This window comes from Lycium barbarum, chromosome 10 (genome assembly GCF_019175385.1).
Source record: "Lycium barbarum isolate Lr01 chromosome 10, ASM1917538v2, whole genome shotgun sequence".
Lineage (NCBI taxonomy): Eukaryota > Viridiplantae > Streptophyta > Magnoliopsida > Solanales > Solanaceae > Lycium > Lycium barbarum.
In genome coordinates this window covers 124,372,734-124,382,472 of record NC_083346.1, presented here as the reverse complement: position 1 = coordinate 124,382,472, position 9,739 = coordinate 124,372,734, and the positions used below count along the sequence as shown (strand labels likewise).

General features: G+C 46.4%; 1 pseudogene; it reads right to left on the bottom strand.

Annotated features, from left to right (window-relative positions):
• Nucleotides 1–984: 984 nt before the first annotated feature.
• On the bottom strand, nt 985–1,823 carry LOC132614558 (BURP domain protein USPL1-like; annotated as a pseudogene).
• Nucleotides 1,824–9,739: the final 7,916 nt, after the last annotated feature.

Below are 9,739 nucleotides of genomic sequence, written 5' to 3'. Positions count from 1 at the left end.
GATACCATGTAAAGAATGAATCTTGGACCTAACTCAACCCTAAAAGCTAGGTCATGAGGAGAAAGTTGTCCAAGTCCATATAACCAGACCTAGAATTCATCCCACAAATGATGTGGGACTACAACATTCTCAAATATATGAGTGTGCCAACGACAAATTAAAGTTGATGTTTAGCTGATTGCTCTTCTTCAACCTCCTCACATTTTATTAGTTTCTATACATATATTTCATAACCATGATGCAGGTGATAGCTTAAAGGATAAACAGCTAATATAAATAAATTTAACATCGTTTGTGGACGGCTCAACCACTAAACGTACTGAGGTGACATTTTACCATGTTTGCTCTCTATTATTACAAATATGGGTGATTTGTTACATGAGTGCCAAACTCAGAAATTCGGTAAGAAATCCGATGGAGTTCCAGCTTGGTTTATTATAATTCATAGGAGATATGGATATAAACTATCTATTAGGTTTACATGGTGTTTCTTGACATGATCACGTCTCTTAGTCCGATTAATGTTTTCTTCTTGCATTAGTAACAGGTTCTTTTTTATGTCTCTAATCCGCGCTTTTTGAGTTGCAATCATTAATTGTTCTCTGAAATCTAGATTAATTTTATGATTATGAATCAATTTTGGAAGTTCCATTGCAAGAAAATAGATCTTATTGTTTTAACATACCTATACCGGAAAGAAAGCTTAACTAGAGGTATTTTCGTTTTCTTAAAATTTAACTAAGTTTTTTCGACAAGCTAGGACACCGTTTCTCAAGTGTGTTCCAACTTAATACTTTGACTTATGAAAACTTTAAAGCCCAAAAAAAAAAGTACACATAGATTTATACGTGCAAAATTATCGAGACTCGACGGATGATAAAAATCACAACCTAAGCCCCTGTAGGATTTAGCAATAAATTATTGCTAAATATCTTTTTCATTATCCTTGATTCAAAAAGTTAAATAAAACACTTTTGCTCATAATTTTAGGACAAGCAGATTTTATTTATCAACATCAAAAGCATACTCAACAGGTATACCGGGAAACAGAAAACAAATACAAGAAAATAGTAGTACACACATAAGCAATAACAGAGGACATGGTGCAGCTGCTCCAATTCTTCAAAGCACTTCATGTGCAGTGGCAATTGTTTTTGGAACCCACACTAGATTACCTGATGGGAAAACGTGACAGACAGGTGACGTTCCTTGTGATATACCGAGCAATCGGAAAGATATATGAGATGGATTCCATTCAGAGGTATCCAAGTGACAAACAGCAATTGCTTCCACTCTATCACCATTTTCTTCAACCCCTAATGAAACCTTGAACACCTTGGTTTTGATTGTGGATTGACAGTAGAAAACCTTATGAGTCCTAGTCATGGGGTGACATGCCACCATTTTAGGAGCTGCAACTTCTTGTGGAGCATCCAGAATAGTGTAGTTTTGAAGAAGCAAATGAGTTGAGCCCTCTAAGAAATGAGTTGTGGTGGATCGAACTTCGATTTCGGTTTTTTTTCTCCAAAGATTCCTTTCACAAAATCGAGCATTGCCTCCACAGACGTGACACAGTACTTTGTCTCTCCCTTTATGGGTGAATCTTCACTTACTCTCAATGTATCTTCCATGGCTTTTGCTTGTGGAGAGTTTTTAGAAATCAAGAAACGTTGAAGAAGGTTTGGGAGTTCATTTAGTGTAAATGGAATGGAATCGGCTTCTTCGTTGGGCAAGAATTGCAGAGAAGAAAGATCCCTTCTCGGACAGTAGACAGTTATTAATGCAAGTCATTATAATTGGGTAGCGACTTGTTATACTGTTGTGTACAGTTTACATAAACTTTGTGCTTATCAACTTCGTGTCGAGTGTAGTGTCAAATCAAAGTAAATATGTTAGTGTATTGACCAAAAGAAAAGACTAGCAATAGTTGTTCCTTGTATTGAAATTGATCTATAACTCACCGGAAAATATTGTTCAAGGCTTTGATTGTCTCGCTCAAAAGTTGGATGGGGTGTTAGTTCTCAACTATTAGGGGTTGTATGGATCAAAATCCCGAAATTATTACCAAGATTATAATTGTATACGATAAATACCGGATAAGAGACAAATCGGAGGAACGAAGCCGGAGGAAGGAATGGGAATGGGGTGACGATACCGTTCGCCCTTGACCGGGGGTAATGCTTAGGCCGGAGCCGGGCATGAACGCCGGCAGGCCTGCCTTCGACGTCGTTAGAACATCCCAGCCCGATGACCCGAGCATCCGTGGCCGTTAGTCCGAGTAGCCGTTGGTCCGTGTGACCGTTGTATGCGGGCCACGCGCCAGTAGCGTCCTGCCATAGTCAACTACCTGCCTTGCGTGTGTCAGACGGCGCCGTCAGTCCAATCCCACCAAATCCGTGCAGGACTGTCCTGGTTTCTATTATTTTATTAGTTTCCATTGTATGAGAACTCATGGAGGTGACACTATAAATAGGGCATATCCTCCTCCATTAAAGGGGTTGGCTCCTTTTATTTTCCAAGAACACATGTAGTAGAAGAATCACATATATACAATCTCTCTCATTATTCGGTTCGGCTAAGGCCACCCCCTTTTATTATTATTGCATTCCCTCCATCAAGTATCATATATTGTTCGTAAACGTTTATATCCCTAGAAAACTATCATCATTAGTCGTTTTACTAAAGAGCTCTCAAATCTTTATTTTCTTTATCTAACACACATCAAGAACAAAGCACATATCCTATACCCACCTATAAATTTAATTGATTATCCGAATCCGGGATAAACAGTTTGGCGCCCACCGTGGGGCTTGGATAATAGTGGTCTTTAGCCTTGATTTCTACCATATTCATCAAAACCAAAGGCGTCCCTGCCCATCTCGGTGAAAACGGTCCAAATGGCTGGCGTCGAACAATCCGGTCATGTCAATAATACCGAGATCGTGGCGGAAAACGAAGGGAGCGGACTGCGGGCATTGCCGAACCCCGCTGATCCGAACCCCGTTGATTCAAGGGAAGGACTCAACCGGAAAAATATCGTAGATCAAGAGAACGCCGCTCCACCGGCAACCGATCCTCTAAACACTCACCATTCCGTTACGTTATCTCGGGATCGGGGCCGGAGAGAACCGGACGCACCAAACGACGACATTAACTTACGTTTAATTTTTGAAATGTTGCAGGAGCAAAGGGCGGCAATCGCCGAGCAAGGATTAGCAATTTCCCAACTGCAGAGCGGAAAGGGTGAAGCAGGGCCGGTAAAGGCAAAGGATACAGTCGAAACCGGAAGAAACGAAGCACGAATGGTTGAGAGCGACGGCTCCGAAGTCGGCTCCTCAACTAAGGTCCTAAAGATGCTCGAAACCTTGGCAAAACGGGTGGATTCGACCGAAAAGAGGGTCGAGACATACAATTCTCGGATGGACCAGATACCGGGGGCTCCACCTTTACTGAAGGGGCCGAATTCGAAAAGGTACATCCAAAGGCCTTTCCCACCGAGTGCGGCCCCGAAACTGATCCCGAAGAGGTTCAAAATGCCCGACATACAGAAGTATGACGGCACCACGAACCCACACGAGCACGTGACCTCGTATACTTGTGCCATAAAAGGCAATGATATGGAAGAAGATGAGATCGAGTCGGTATTGCTGAAGAAATTTGGGAAAACTCTGTCGAAGGGAGCGTTGACGTGGTATGACCATCTACCCGAGCACTCGATCACTTCTTTCGAAATGCTCACTGATGCGTTCGTAAAGGCGCATGCCGGTGCAATAAAGGTGCAGGCCCGTAAGGCCGATATCTTCCGGATAACTCAAAGGGACGATGAACTACTACGAGAGTTCGTTACCCGGTTCCAGAGGGAACGGATGGAACTCCCCCCGGTGCCAGAAGAATGGGCCGCACAAGCTTTCACAAAAGGGCTCAACATGCTAAGTTCAGTTGCCTCGGCCAAGTTGAAAGAAAATTTGCTGGAATATGAGGCCGTGACATGGGCCTATGTCCACAATCGGTATGAATCGAAGATTCGGGTAGAGAATGATCAGTTCGAGCTCTCTCCGGTAAAGTTAAAAGTGGATAGAGGGTTCGAGAAGTCGAGGAAAGGTTATGAAGTGAAGTCGGAGTCGTCCAAAGAAAGGTTCCGGCCATATTCCCACTCGGAGAGCCAAATTTCAGGTCGGAAAGGCCAAGGGAAAGCCCAAACCACCTCTCCAGTCGAGGTAGCAAGCGGATCGAGCGCCCGTCAAACAGCCGGGGACTCTCTTTCAGAAGCGACGCCGGAAGTTCCGTATTTCGGAGTACAACTTCAACGTCAATACCTCGGGCCTTGTATCGGCCATCGGCCGCATCCCGGATGTGCGATGGCCGAAACCACTAAGGTCAGACCCGGGGCAGCGGGATCCGAGCGTGGTGTGTGAATATCACGGTACCCATGGTCACAAAACGGAGGATTGCCGCCAGTTGAGACAAAAGGTAGCCCGGTTGTTGGAGAACGGCCATCTCCGAGATCTATTGAGCGAGCGTGCCAAAAATCACTACAAAGAAAGGGAAGCTCATCGAAGGGTCGAACTGGTTGAACACCAGCATACAATCAATATGATAGTTGGGGGTATTGACGTCCCTCGAGGACCGGTAATGAAACGGACCAAGGTCTCAATTGTTCGTGAAAAACGCATCCGAGACCATTCGACCAGGGGCTCTATTTTCTTCGATGACGAAGACGCGGAAGGCATCGTTCAGCCACACAACGATGCACTGGTAATTTCTGTACTTGTCTTTAAAACTAAGGTTAAGCGTATTTTGGTTGACCCAGGTAGCTCGGCCAAAATCATCCGATGGAGAGTGGTCGAACAGATAGGGTTGCTCGATAGGATTGTACCGGTGGCCCGGGTACTCAGCGGGTTCAATATGGCTAGTGAAACCACGAAGGGAGAGATCTCGTTGCCCGTGAACGTGGATGGTACCATTCAGCAAACAATGTTTTATGTGATCGATGGGGACATGAAATATAACGCATTATTGGGCAGACCTTGGATACATAGCATGAAGGCAGTTCCTTCAACACTGCATCAGTTGCTGAAATTCCCCACTCCGGAGGGGGTGAAAACCATCCGGGGCGAGCAGCCCGCAGCAAAGGAAATATTCGCAGTAGATGAGGCAGCTCTCCGGCCCGAGAAGCCGGCTCAGGAAGAGAAGGGTACAACCGGAGAGGACGTCCCCCAATAGCAACTAAAGTATACTGGACCGGATCCAGTGCATGAAGAGGACGACTTCGGGATGCCCAGATCCTTTGTCATGCCGGATGACTCGGACGTGACTAAGTCAGCCGTGGAGGAGCTGGAGCAGATCATCTTGTTCGAGTTCTTACCGGAAAGAAAGGTATACCTGGGCACGGGGCTCACCCCGGAGCTCAGGCGTAAATTAATTGAGTTTCTTCGAGCCAACGCCGATTGCTTTGCATGGTCGCATATAGATATAACAGGTATATCACCAGAAATAGCATCACACAAACTCAGCTTGGACGGGAAATTTCCCCCGGTCAAGCAAAAAAGAAGGCCCATGTCAGAGCCAAAGCACGCCTTCGTGAAAGACGAGGTAACAAAACTTTTGAATATAGGCTCCATCCGGGAGGTGAAATACCCCGATTGGCTTGCTAACTTGGTAGTGGTGCCCAAAAAAGGTAATAAATTTCGAATGTGTGTCGATTACAAGGATTTAAACAAGGCATGCCCGAAGGATTCATTTCCATTGCCTCACATCGACAGAATAATCGATGCGACGGCCGGGCATGAAATGTTAAGTTTTCTCGATGCTTACTCCGGGTACAACCAAATCCGGATGCACCCGGAGGACCAAGAGAAAACATCCTTCATCACTCGTTATGGGACCTACTGTTATAACGTCATGCCTTTCGGATTAAAAAACGCCGGTGCAACTTACCAACGCCTAGTTAATGGGATGTTCGAGGAACAAATAGAGAAAACAATGGAAGTTTATGTTGACGATATGGTTGTTAAGTCCCTGGAAACAGAGGACCATTTAAAGCATTTGCAGGAAACCTTCGATGTACTTCGCAGATATAACATGAAACTCAACCCGGAGAAGTGTGCCTTCGGCGTTAGGTCTGGTAAATTTCTGGGGTTCATGGTGTCAAACCGGGGAATTGAAATCAACCCGGACAAGATCAAGGCCATCAAGGACATCGAGGTCATGAACAACATAAAGGGGGTACAGAAGCTCACTGGGCGGATAGCGGCGCTGAGTCGCTTCATTTCGAGGTCCTCGGACAAGAGTCACCGTTTCTTCTCTTTGCTTAGAAAAAAGAACGACTTCGTTTGGACACCGGAGTGCCAAGAATCCCTAAGGGAGTTGAAGAAGTATTTATCCAGCCCCCCGTTGCTGCACACACCGAGGGCCGACGAGCCGCTCTTCCTCTACCTAGCAGTCTCCGAAATGGCGGTAAGCGGCGTTTTGGTCCGACAAGAATCAGGTACGCAATTCCCTATCTATTATGTAAGTAGAACTTTGGGGGATGCAGAGACCCGTTATCCCCATTTGGAAAAACTGGCATTAGCATTGGTAAGTGCTTCCAGAAAGCTCAAACCTTATTTTCAATGCCACCCCATATGTGTAGTAACCACTTACCCTTTAAAAAACATCATGCATAAGCCTGAGTTATCCGGTAGATTAACGAAATGGGCTGTAGAAATTAGCAGTTACGATATCGAGTACAAGCCTCAGACGGCCATCAAATCCCAAATCTTGGCTGATTTTGTGGCATACTTCACCCCGGCCATGGTCCCCGAGGTCGAGAAGTAACTTTTGCTGACCTCGGGAAAGACCACGGGCATTTGGTCTCTACATACAGACAGGGCCTCGAATTTTAGAGGTTCCGGGCTAGGGATTGTCCTTAGGACCCCGGCCGGGGAGGTCATCCGACAGTTCGTTAGAACTGTTAGACTGACTAACAATGAAGTCGAGTATGAGGCTATGATTGCAGGTTTGGAATTGGCTCGAAGCATGGGAGCCGAAACAATCGAGGCAAAGTGCGACTCGCTTTTGGTCGTGAACCAGGTGAACGGCGTATTCAAGGTAAAGGACGAACGGATGCAGCGGTACCTCAAAAAAACCCAAGTGGTACTTCATCAATTTAAAGAATGGACCATGCAGCACACACTGAGGGAGCAGAACAGCGAAGCCGATGCATTAGCAAACTTGGGATCCTCGGTTGAGGGGGAGGAAATCAACCTCGGGCCAACGGTGCACTTATCAAACACGGCCATAGAATTCGGGCACGCCGAAATATACACAATGGGCTTGACCTGGGATTGGCGCAACAAGTACATCGACTACTTGCGTGATGGTAAGCTCCCAAATGACCCAAAGGAGTCACGATCACTGCGGATTAAGGCTGCCCGTTTTTGCTTGGTGGACGGTCAACTGTATCGACACTCTTTCCTCGGTCCTCTAGCTAAGTGTTTGGGCCCCGGTGAAACGAAATACGTGATAAGAGAGGTACACGAGGGAACCTGCGGCAACCACTCCGGTGCAGAAGCTTTGGTTCGAAAAATTGTCAGGGCCGGTTACTACTAGAACCGGATGGACGAGGACACGAAAAGTTTTGTCCAAAAATGTGACGGGTGTCAGAAGCATGCTCCGATGATTCACCAGCCCGGGGAGTTGCTGCATTCGGTCATCTCACCTTGGCCTTTCATGAAGTGGGGAATGGACATTGTGGGTCCGTTACCTCGGGCACCAGGTAAGGCCCGTTTCATTTTGTTTATGACTGACTATTTTTCTAAGTGGGTTGAAGCACAGGCCTTCGAAAAGATAAGAGAGAAGGAAGTTATCGACTTCATATGGGATCACATTATCTACCGTTTCGGCATCCCCTCCGAGATAACCTGTGATAATGGCCCCCAGTTCGTGGGTGGCAAGGTCAACAGTTTCCTCGAGGGGTTGAAGATCAAGAAAATCGTGTCAACCCCGTATCATCCGTGTGCAAACGGACAGGCAGAATCAACGAACAAAACAATAATCCAAAATCTGAGGAAGAGACTTGAAGCATCGAAGCATCATTGGAGGGAGATACTCCCGGAGGTGTTGTGGGCTTACAGAACCACGTCCAAGTCGAGCACGGGGGAAACCCCGTTCTCATTGGTTTACGGAGCCGAAGCCCTCATCTCCGTAGAGGTTGGCGAACCGACCCTCCGTTTCAGGTATACCACCGAAGAGTCAAACGGGGAGGCCATGGCTGTGAAGCTCGACCTCACGTATGAATTGCGCGAAAGAGCGTCGGTCTGCATAGCGGCCCAAAAACAGATGATGGAAAGAAATTACAACCGAAGAGCGAACTTTCAGCATTTCCAAGTAGGGGATTTAGTACTTCGAAAAGTTACCTTGCATACCAAGAACCCCAACGAGGGAAAGCTGGGTCCGAACTGGGAAGGCCCGTACAAGATAACCGGTATAACGGGCAAAGGGTCGTATCAATTGGAGTCAGTGGACGGGCAGCGTCTGCGTAATAATTAGAACGTGGCCCACCTAAAGAGATACTACTGCTAAGGTATGGTCCCCCCGCATTCTCTCGTTAACTTTTCTCTTTTTTACATGAAGGCAAGAGTGGGACAAAATTAGAGCCCAGATCTGAAAACACGTGTTGCACTCTTTTCCTTAGTACGGTTTTGTCCCAAAATGGGTTTTCCGACAAGGTTTTTAATGAGGCAACGAGTACAACGTGTTACTTGACGAATATGAAGGGCAAGCACCCGGACTCCCAGTGTCGCATCCTCCGATTGGGGACACAATAGCACTCACCCGACCTCGGAGATCGGATGAGTGCTAGGGGAGTACTATGCTACACCAAAGATGACACCGATTAAAACAAACGGAGAAGCTCAACATCTGCTACGGCAAACATAAGGCCCGGCCACCGGCCATAGCCTCCGATGTAAGGACCAAACGATCATAATGAATCGTATCCCATTTTACATTTGCTACGGCTAAGCAAGAAAGCAAGAAAGGGTTAAAATTCTCATGTGTACAAACATTTTGCGAACACAAGTTATCAAAAGTTGGGAAAACTGCTCTCTGTTAAATATACTTTGCCCAGTCGGTAACCGTCGTATCTCGACGCTGCCTCATTCGCACACCCTACGCCGAGTACCTTGGTCGAAATTCGACAAAGGCAACGAGATCACTATGATCCAAGACAAAATTTGGTAAAGCCACCGGCCCTAAAATTTCAGATAAAACCAGCGGGCACAATGAATTAATGATTACGAGTCGACCGGTCCTAGAACGGATCAACAACTATAGTGAAAGCAGCAAGCAAACATTCAAACGATGAAGCAAGAAAGATACACTTTTCATTTATACAATGGATGTCTCTTACATCAAAAGAAAAAACAAAGTCCAACAAGGGCAAAAAAACAAAAACAAAAAGCAAGGCATAAGCCCCATACTATCCGGCGTGACTGGAGGTGGATGAGTGCTCGGACACAGTTCGCTCGGAGTCGTTTGACTCGGACCCGAGGGCGCGATTGGCTTCTTCCTCCATCCTCTTGGCCTCGAGTAACAGGGCCAGAAGACCGGAGAGACCATGCTCGGCTTGCTCAAGGGTGATCCGCCGAGACTTCCACTTCTCATACTTGGCAACAATAGCAGTATGAGCCTCGGCCGCCTCAACACTTTTCTATGTTTCTTCCAAGTCGGCCTCAGCCTTGGCCAGTTTCGCTTTCAG